The sequence below is a fragment of the Stylophora pistillata genome, chromosome 2, assembly GCF_964205215.1.
Source record: "Stylophora pistillata chromosome 2, jaStyPist1.2, whole genome shotgun sequence".
NCBI lineage: Eukaryota > Metazoa > Cnidaria > Anthozoa > Scleractinia > Pocilloporidae > Stylophora > Stylophora pistillata.
The window spans coordinates 6,348,740-6,360,178 of NC_142520.1; positions in this window are offsets into that span (position 1 = coordinate 6,348,740).

The window sequence follows — 11,439 nt, forward strand, 5'->3', positions numbered from 1 at the left end:
CTTTTTCTTTTGTTGAGAAGATTAGTATTACCCTTGTAGGTGCAGCGACCTTTTGAAACACTGGAAAAATTCTCAAGCACAACAAAGAGATGTATGCAAAGCAGCATAATACAGGTATAATCTTATCATGATGATAAATGTTTAACCAATTTCTAACAGCAAACCTTTCACGCTTAATCAAAGACGTTTTCTATGGCTGAAAAAACATTATCGAAACTGTTGATTATGAAAATTCTCTCAGATGAGCCTTGTTGTTAAACTCGACAAACGACAAATGGAACAACGTCATGGCCATCAATTTATGCGCGAACAAGTCTACGAATTTTTCATTAAAATAAAGAGAAGTAGTGAGATTGTAAAACTTATTGGGTTGCTTTCTTTGTTAACATCGAACCAGTACTAACGACGAACAGTGTCTTGAGAAAGGCAAACGAATAAAGTTAAAATTTATTCGAACAGATGGTTTTTTTTGCTCAGCTATTTCACAGACTTCCTCTCATAACAATAAACTGTTAAAATGGTCAACAATTTTCGCTCAGAGTAAGTTCAAATGGCGTTATTTTGCCTAATTTTAATCACGTTTTAGCCGCGACGGCAAAATGGCTTTCTTCACGTCACAGACAAGGCTGCTACGGCGGGAAACTTCACAACGACGGCAGCCGGAAGTAATTTTGGCAGCAATTTCACTTCCGCTTGTCGTCCCAGAAGTCTGCCTTCGTCGGATCTTAAGCTCATTAATAATCTCAAAATACGGAGACGTGATTAAAACACAAGAAAACACGGGGAAGATGGAAAAGGGAAGGGGAGGGGGGTTACGAGTTCACTTGTACTTTGAACGTACTTCCAGGGTTAAGGTAGAAATAGTTTGCTCCCGTGTCTATGGTTGGGTTTCAGGTGACGTCACAAGCTTTGCTGAAGTTAGCCATGTTGGTGTCCCTCGGGTGTCAAATTTATGAATAATTAGTCGATTTCTATAGTGAAGCCCTCTCTCTTATCGCCGTATTATTTCGCCAACTACATGAATATCCAGGAAGAAAAAAGCGATAAAAGTATCTGGCATTCATCTTGAGGTATCCCAGTGCTCTCTGAGTATGCCGAAAGCTTAGAGAGTTGGAAGGAAAGATGTTTGCAAAAGATCTCGGTCATTGGGGTTGACCCTGGAAGCATACTAGCCGAGAAGTTCAGTCCAAAATGCTTGCCTCCTGTGGAAGCGTCGGACTTGCTGAGTTACCTCGTTCTTGAGACCAGCTTCTACACCAAGAAGCAGTTCAAGGCGTTCAAGAGTCTAGAGGCGTTTAATCAAATGGTGTCGGGATTTGTAACCTCAGTTGTAGGCAAAGAAATCGCCGGCAAGTATGCCGTGAGAGTACGAGTTTGGCATTCACAGCATATGAATGATCCTTTAGTGAACATTTGGGTCATTTCCGAAAACGATGGGACTATTTTGTCAGCCCATTGCTTGGGATGCAACGCTGGACTGGCTGAGTCATGCTCACATATCGCGAGTGTTTTAGTTATGTTAGAGGCAACCACTAGAATTCATGGCAAGGTCGCTGGGTGTCACGAAAACTCAGACACCGAAAACTCAGGTCCCTCGAAGTGTTCTCCGAGCTTCCGAAGTGCTCCATAATTCGATAGTGCATAGCATAAGGTATGAACCAATTTTTTTATAATATAACCGGTGGAATAATGCAACAAATCCGACGCGAAAGACGAACAACAATATCAAGAGTGATTCTTCGGTGAGGCGAATCGTGACGGCGCTGATGCCAAGTCTTCTTTCGCGTTGTTTTTCTCTTTCTGCCTCATTTAAGAACTCTAGCCCAAGGGTCGCAAAATTGTCTTCGTTTTGGGACTGGTGGGCCGAGTCTCTGTTTGTATCCATTATTATCGCGAAATATTTAAGAATTTTAACAGAGCGACAAAAAGGATCTGTGCGACGAAGTACAAGAAGGTAAACAAACGTCCCTTTCGGCTCGTCAAAATCACGCCACATTTAATACTTTGGTGTTGAGGCGAGCGCATTTGATCCCGTTAACTGTGAATGAAAAGTTCAAAATTAACGGGAAAAATGGAGGAAATCTAAGCTAAATGAAGTCTTGTGTCACTCTAAAATGTTTTAATACTCAACCATCGAACGATTTTGCGAAACGTGCAACTTGCGGCCTTGCTTTTGCTGCTTCAGTTGGATGAAGACCCAAAAGGTCAAAATACACGCGGCATTACCAGGAGTGATCATGAGTCGAGTTTATCTCTTGAATTTTCGAGGAGTCTGAGTTTTCGGGGTGTGAGTTTTCGTGACACCCCAAGCTTACTTGCACTCAGGTAAAATGCTAATGGATTTTTCCGACATAGGTCAATGAAGTGCCGTAGGCGAGGGCTAAAGACATCGATTTCTCATCGGCTAAGAAGCTCAAAGAAAAGCTCGACCAAAAAATCGAGGATCTACAACAGCCGTAAGCCTCGAACAATACAACAACTTCTAGTTCCTCCTGTTCTTCCCCTTGATTTGTGATGATCTTAGGTATAGCGCATTAGATCATATATATAATGAATTTTGCGGTATAGAAATAACAAAATTATTAAATTATTGTACGAAAAAATCCTTAGTCTTTATGCTTTCCACTTTTGTTCCAACAGCCAACAATAATGCATAAAATCATCCCTTCTTTCTCACATGAACTCTTCGTTAGATACGGTTTGTTTACGCTCGAGGGACACCAAGATGGCGGATAGTAACTGTTGCTAAGGTATTGGTCACGTGGGTGAAACCCAAGGATATTTAGTTAAACAGTTAGTTAAAGTCATTTTAAAGTCAGTTAGTTAAAGTCATTTTAAACATATAATTTTGAGACTATCCATAATGGTACTTGTTCTTGAAAACGTGACTTGACTACGTCTTCGGTTGCAATAACTTCTGCTGCCTTCAGCACGCTATTTACACATAAAGCCAGGTTTTTCGCTGATTTGGTTATCAGTGGTATGTCTACTTCGTCCTTCGATTTGGCGAGAGACGATAGGAGTGACGTCATTGAACGGATAGCAGACAAGGAGATATTCTGTCGAGTGCATGAATCAATAATGTGATGAGAACGTTTACTTTGAAATTTTTTCCTTGAACTCTCGGAAATATGATTTGGGATTAAATATTTCGTGCACCTTCAAAAGTATAGATTCATTGCAGAGCTTTTACGGGGTAGGTGACCCAAAAAACTATTAGTCGTCGTTTGACATCACTAACTTTTCCTCTTTTTTTTAATTCTCTCACTGTTGATTTATTTGTTTGTTCTTTGGCTTGTTTCGTTTTCTGGAAGGCTGCTTTTTACATTGTGAAAATGATGTTTGCTACGTATTTTCTCTTTACAGAGTTGATAAAAGGTCATTCTGGCAAAATAAAGCCATGTTTGAAAACTCGACGTCACAAACCAATCAAGTCAATTAGTTTTATAGAGTATGGGTCGCTCTCTTACCCGTTCCCCACCCAAATCAATATTGCCTAATTTACTAGTGACTCGGGAAACGCTGTGTCCAGAGCCTGAGGAGCAGAGCCAATCACGGAGGAGCTCTGAAGTAGTTCGACGATAGCTTTCACTTCCGAAGACTCAATTTTTCCAATGATGGAGTTTATGACCTTACATAAAAAGAAAACCGCATGTGAGAACATCATTCTGGTAAGGTAAGAATCAGTGGAAGAGATTGAGTTTTACATTAGAAGCTTACACCAAATATAACGCTGCTATGGTTATTTTTAGATGCAACGTATCAGGTCACCCGACCATTTTACCTCTTATAACCCATCCAAGTGATTCATTTGCAAGCGCGTGATTAGTCTGGATGATTTCCACCAACTAAAATTCCTCAAGTTGAATTCCAGATATTTAAAGCCCTCGTTTGCAATCGAATTAAAGGTCGTAAAGAATCATTCATTCTAGAAAAATGTTGTAAAGATTTTTTTGCTGATAGATTCAGATAAAGGAACATTGACAAGTCAGCAAAAATATTTTGAAGACAGTAAAAAAGAAAAATGTTTCAATTTGCTTCGGAATGCTAGTAAATTGGTCCGGGATTATTTTCCGTTACATAAATTGCGCCTTTTTCTTGGTGCATCATTTTCAGAAAGAGGGCTTGAAATAAAGTTAAATCTGTTATTCAATATTTAGGTAGAAAATACTTCGGTTCTATCCTGTAAATCCAGTAAATTTTCTCGCGAAACTGATCGCGGAACAGCGTTTGCTAGTTGTGGCGCTTTTTCCAGGTTTCCCTCTCTGATGAACTCATCAAATGAGTTGTCAGTTGCCATGAGAAGGTCTGCCATAACATCTGGATTTACTTGCTGAGGTGGCTTGATCTAGAAAAAGTCAAAAGCAGGTATTGGTTTAGTTGCATGCTTTAAGAGAGTTTTTCTCCTTGGTCCATAGTTAATAGAACACACACAAAAAAAATAGTTAGAAATAATAATCCCCGCAGCATTTCCCACAAGGCATAACAGGAATAAATAACGACCCATCTGTGCTATCAAAAGAGTTGGAGAGCTTGAAATACGAAATTTTTCACTCACTGCAACAATGAATTTTACAGTAAAGTTATCTACACTGAAGCCGGTCGGCATCCAAGCGGTAGTTATGGTATTATTAGGGAGTTTAAGCAAATCACTACGGCTGGCGCTGCTACGGGTATCGTGGTTGACGAGGCTTGGGGAGAGTACGTCGCCGTAGCCCGCCAAAATTCAACTTTAAGCAACGCGAACGACAAACCTAGTTCGGCTGAGAAGTTTAAAACCAATATAATACGCGTCTTCGCAGTAGCTTTTGTACGTCTGAAAACTCATAATAACTTCGTTCAAAAAGATTAGGGATTCCAACGTTTAGAAAAAAAACTGTAAGCGCTCCTGTGCGCAGTGAGTGAGTGAATTCAAATATTTAAGCTTACGTGTTGTAAAATTGCCGGTCTGGAGTTTATAAACACCAAAGCAAAGTTTCTACACGGTCCTTCATAACCCTCGTCACTCCTCGGCTTCAGCTATTTGAATTTCAAATAGTCTTTGAGGTTTGAAAAGGAAAAGTTAGACTTTCTACTTACGCATTTCTCCTGGCCGGCGTTCGCTGCGTTCTCCATGTGCACACTGCTTCGATCCTTTGACAAACCCAGCTGCAAAAATAAAGGCAGATTCACTCGGTAAGGAACAGCAAGCTTGATAAGTATTCACGATAAGCTATTTTAAATTTGTTAAGTATATTTCAATAGTTAAAATTGCTCAGGAGAATGTATAAAGCGAAGAAAGAAGCGAGATAAGTTCACGTAGCACAGACTACGCCGAAACCTTCCCACTCGCGTAGAAGGATTTCCCGTTACGGCTGGATGGGAACCACTGACATGCGTAATGACTCGTTTCTGGACAATTTTACTTCCGGTAGCCGTAGCAGCGCCAGCCTTAGGGATTTGCTTAAACTCCCTATTAACGCCTCGATAGAACACACTGTACAGTCCGTTTTCCAGTGTGTATTGAATTTGGTAGGATAGAGGGGAAACTGTCATCATTCCAGTTGCTACAGCTAAGATCGATATCAGTCTCCAGTGAAGCGCCTTTTGACGGAGCGATCAAGCACGTCCCCCTTGTAGGAAGTAAAGCTATGGAAGTGTCATAAGCACTCATTCCCCAGAATCCGTCCGTAGATGAAACAAATAATGCCAAGCGGTATTTATTTCCATCGACGAAGAAACCTTCTTTGATAACAATGTGACTTGAATTAAGTGGTATACTTGTGATGAGTTGCAGGTTGCTTATCTTTCGCCACACAATTGACGCGTCTCGCCTGTTTTGCTCGTAAAGTATCCAATCAAAGGAGAATATTTTGGAGCAATGTAATCCCTGACAATCTGATTTGATACTAACTTTAAGCGAGGGATTAATTTTAGGCAGACAGTTTATGAAACATCTGAAATAAAACAAACAAAAAAAGCTATTGCACGATGATACAATACTTGTAGTCTTATTTCTCATCCCAAGGGCAGAGGATGTTGACTTAAACTAACAGTAACAGGGTAAAGTGCCACAAGAACTCTAAAAAACAACTGTAAACAGTAAACTATAATAGAAATAAAGAAAGCAACAAACACTAGTCGTCGATAGCTTATAAAACAACTAAGAAATAACAAGAAGCAACACAGGAAACAAGAAAAATTATGACATTACAAAAAATAATAATTATGACAGTAGTAACAGCAACGACAGCTGCAACATCAAAATGAAACAAGTACATCAATAGTACACACATCATCTAAAAGAAAAAGAACATCATCTAACAGAATAAGAACAAAAAGATTGTAATTAAGAAGAACATCATCTAAAAGAAGAAGAACATCATCTAAAAGAAGAAGAACATCATCTAAAAGAAGGGGAACAAAAAGATTGTAATCAAGAACAAGTCCCTGCAAGAATCAAACATCTTGGAAAATGAAAACTAATCAACCCACTTTAAATTTTGCATGCAGTTAGGCACTCATTGCTGGGGGTGCACAAAAATGCCCTTTTTAAAGATTGCAGCACTCTTGTTTCCATGGTAACAACGGCTGCTTGTTCAAGGCCTGGGGCCTCATTTTCATAGAAAAATATCCCATAAAAAATGGAAAATGTTTATTTCTCTATCTCACGCTAAATAAAGCATTACAAATTGGTACTTCTACCATACATAGTGACATCATTCGTCTTCACTTTGACGCATTCAATTTTCTCTGGGAGAGAATGTAAACACACTACTAGATTATTTATCTCGGTACACTTTCGGTCATTTAAGTTGTTAGGTAAAACATGGTGTTAGGTAAAACAGGGAAAACGTTTAGCTGAATTTCTCCAAAAGGACACCGATTCTGGAGCTGAAACAACCCACCTAGTTGGTTGTAATATTCTTGTTTTTCAATATGTCAAAATCTTTGCGGACTGGCCTCTACTTTTCGTAGGGGTAATTCGCGAACGAAGCTCAAAAATCGGATATTGCATAATTTGGTGCTGTTTGTCATCTTTTGAAAAAATTGATTAGCGTTGATGGAGGACTACTTGTCGTAACTACAAATATATACCTTAATTGTACACATGTTATCAAGATTTCGAGTATTACACCTTCTTTCATAGGAAATTTGAGCAATTCGAAATCCTCTAAATATACTCTGTTATGCTTGTATGTCATTTGAACGGCATGTTAAAGTCGGCTGATCTACACGAAATTATCCTATCCCCAGTCATTTACCATAAACATGCACGTTATGACGATGGCGTTCTACTGTATTTCTCCCTGAAGTTTCCATCGGTCCCTCCAAAGAAGACGAAAAATGGACATTTTTTGATATTTAAGCATATTTTCGCGCATTCTGAACTAAAAGCAACAACAAAAAAAAACAACAACAACACAAAAGGAAAAACTTAATCGAACACTCTGAAACACTGAGAATCTGAGACCATAACTAGCAATTTTTCAGCGGTAGTACTCCATGCAAAACCCAGTTGCAATAATAGCGATTTGTACGACATATACGTCTCCTTACAAAGACACTTCGAATCATCTCAGAACTGTTAGAAAACTGTTTGAAAATTTGCATAAGATATACTAAGGAGAGTCTAATCAACGCCGCAGTGCAATCGAGTCAATCAATGTTGCGTTCCATGTCTTGATAAAGAAAAATTAAACCAAAGTTCCAAATAAAATTTTTGATAAAATCGTAATGTCATGATTCCACATAATAAACTACTCACTATCTATACTAAATCGCAACTCGTCATTGGAACGAAACTCCCCATGACTAATATGTAATCTGGATTGCGTCAAGTCCTTTAGGAAAGAAAACAGCGGTTTCACCACGATTATTTTCCATAATTTTCTTCCGGAAATATTTTACAAGCTAAGAGGAAGATGAACATAACGCAATCTCCTGATGATTTCCACGAGAGGGAGTCAAAGGTCTGTTTCCCCCTGAGGTGGCCGGCTTACCAGGAAGAATAAGGAGATTGTTAATTCGGTCCGTTAACGTTGGTCTGTGGAGATGATCCAGCTAATAGCTGAGAAGATTGAGCCAATTGTTTCATCAGTGACAGCACTAATTATTTCAAATCTGAACTCCTTGTCCAAGCGACAGCGAAAAAAGCATACTTCTTTGTGCACTCACTATAGCATGTTATTATCAAGGGAAATAAATTTCATGGCTCAAAACCGACATAATGTTCGAGCCTGTAAAAGACTCTCTGCGAAAAGCTAAATATTTGGAAATTGATTGTGATGAGATCCCTGTTCCATTTGCTGAACTACGGGGATATTAAGGTTTTCAAAATCTCCACTTTGCGTTGGTTTTCGCGCGAGTCGTACGAATTGCTATTGTTACAACTGGGTTTTACATGGAGTACTACCGCTGACAAGTTGCTAGTTCTGCTCTCAGATTCTGAGTGTTTACGAGCGTTCTATCAAGTGCTACCGCCTTTTTTAGTTTTTTTTTTTGTTTATTTACTTCAGAATGCGCGGAATTCTGCTGAAATATCGAAAAATGTCCATTTCTCGTCTTCTTTGGAGCGACCGATGGAAACTTCATGGAGAAATACAGCGTCATGCCATCGTGATAACTTGCATGTTTATGGTAAACGACTGGTGATAGGATAGTTCCATGTAGATCAACCGACTTTAACATGTTTCAAATGACATACAAGTGTAACAGAGTATCTTCAGAGGATTTCGGATTGCTCAAATTCCCGTGAAAGACAGTGTAGCACTCATCTGGATGACATGCGCATAATTTAAGGCATATGTTTGTAGTTACGTCGAGTAGTCTTCTATGAAAGCGGATCAATTTTTTCGAAAGGTGGCAACCACAGGCGAGATTTCTCTTCGGAATAATGCTCATGAGATAAAATTTATTTAAAGCCTTGCACGTTTCATTTGTCTGAAACGTTTGTTGTTGAGGACATTACATGTAAACATCGCCAAATTATGCAAAATCCGATTTTTCAGCTTTGTTCACGAAGCACCTCTATGAAAAGTCGAGGCCGGCCCGAAGAGATTTTTATATATTTAAAACATGAATATTGGAACCAACCAGGTGGGTAGTTTCAGCTCCAGAATCCGTGTACTTTTGGAAAAATTCAGATAAACGTTTGTCCTGTTTTACCTAACCACAAAAATGAACCAAAGTGTACCGAGATAAATAATCTATTAGTGTATTTACACTCTCTCCTAGGGAAAATTGAATGCATCAAAGTAAATACGAATGATGTCACTATGGATGCTAAAGTACCAATTTGTAATGTTGTATTTAGCTTGAGATAGATAGATAAATAAAAATTTTACACTTTCTTTGCGATGTTTTTGTATGAAAATGAGGCCAAAGCCTCGAACAAGCAGCCGCTGTTACCATGGCAAGAGGAGTGCGGCAACCTTTTAGAAAGGGAATTTTCGTGCATCCCCATGAGTGCCTAACTGCATGCAAAATTTGAAGGGGGGTTGAAAAGTCTTCATTTCCCAAGATGTTTGATTCTTACAGAGATTTGTTCTTAATTAACAGCTACAATAACAGCAAACCAAAGTCCTTACCTTTGATTTATTTTAGGCGGATTTCCTTCCACCAAATGAATTACTTGATGTACACTTGAATTGCGATTGTCTTTGCTCACAACCAAGACTACTATATAGGTCTTATTATCAGACATATTATCCGTGTTAACGGAAATCTGGTCAACAAATGCTTTTCCAAAATAACGAACAGTTGATTTGTTAACAGCTGGAAATACATCGTTCTGCCCTTTCCACAAATTCAAGTTGAAGTTATTCCCTGCGACCTCCCCATACTACCAAGTGAAGTTGGTAGTTTACGACACCTGTATGGCAGAATCCACGCGGCCTGGGTCCGAGTGGTTCGACCGAGTGGGGTCTAATTAGCTATTGATATCGCGTAGGTGCACGAAAGGGATTCTTAGGGTTTATTCATATAGCGTAGGTACAGGAGGGGTTTAGGGTTAGGGTTGCTAGGGTTGTTGGGGGGTGGGGGGGGGGGGGGGTTAGGCTTACGGTTAGATTTCACGTAGGTTCGTGCCCAGTGTTTAAATTCTTAAAAAATAACGGTACAAAAAGTACAAAGGGAACAAAAGAATCCAAGATTGCGGAGGGATTAACTCCAACACACTGTTTTCGCATGCGTAATTTTTATTGTCACACAACACAGGGAAAGGAGACTGGACCCCATATTACGCGTTTGGGTATCGCAAGTTAGACATACTGATCTAACCGACTAAGACTGTGAGCAGCAGTTGTATTTACAAGAGTCCCAAAAGGTTTTCACACGCATGTGGTACAGGTTATTTAGGACGCATGACTTTTACGTTTAAAAAATGAGTGTCGTTTAAAACGTAAGTTTGGTAAACAAGAATAGACATGCAATATTTTTGCATATTTCACAAAATACAATTATTTGTCACACAACACGTTGTCATACAAGGTCTTTAGAGCAAAGAACTTCAAAATGAGTGACATAGACCAAAAATGAAGGCAGCAGTTGACAGTATAACCGATGGAATGTATTTTTTTCTCCCACTTCTTGGTCGTAGGTTTCAATTTCCTCGATGTAGGTTGTCACTTGTTTGCACATGACGCCGAGATAATGTTTAGCGGTTTTTTTCCTTTGACTATCGCTAATAATTCGTCTAATATGGCTCCTGCCCATTGAGGGTTTTCTTCCATGTCTTTGCCTAAGCGTGTTAAAAAAGAGTTCTTTAGAAGACGCCTAAAACACGGTTATCGCACCAAATTAGTGACATGGCAAAATCAGGAGGAGGATGAATCTTACGAGCATTATAACGCACTGCTCAATCTGTAAGAGATGAACGATCGTAAGACAAAGGGATTGACAAGCTGTCAAAGTGTTCAGGTAGACCTTGTCGCTATAAACTCTTGGTCAGTATTATAATGTCTGACTTTTACGATTTCTCCTGTGATTGCGGTCAATGCGAATGGTGTGTACTAAAATAAGAAGAAGAAATAGAGAGAGAAGCGTTTTGGCAGAACAATTTCAAAACAATAACAGCACTCTAGAAACCAAAGTGGATGGACGAAATATGAGTGTTTCTTATGAATGATACACAGTATGACGCAACTACCCATACGGTTCTAGAACAATAGAGTATCCACACTTGAAAATTACAAGGAAATGTATGACAGATGTAGGAAAAAAAAACAGAAATTAAAAGCGTTGAATAAATCCTGGTTTAGGGTTAAATTGCGTATGTTATAGGAGCGTGTTTTTTTCATAAGTTGAAAAAATAAAGGTAATCTAAGATGGTGTAAAACAATAAAAATAATGAAAGCTAAGATGGTGTTTAATCCTCCCTTAGGGAAATGATTTCAAGATAAAATGAATATTCAAAAAAACGTTCATTTTAGAATAAAAAAAAATTTTTCGAGACCAGGA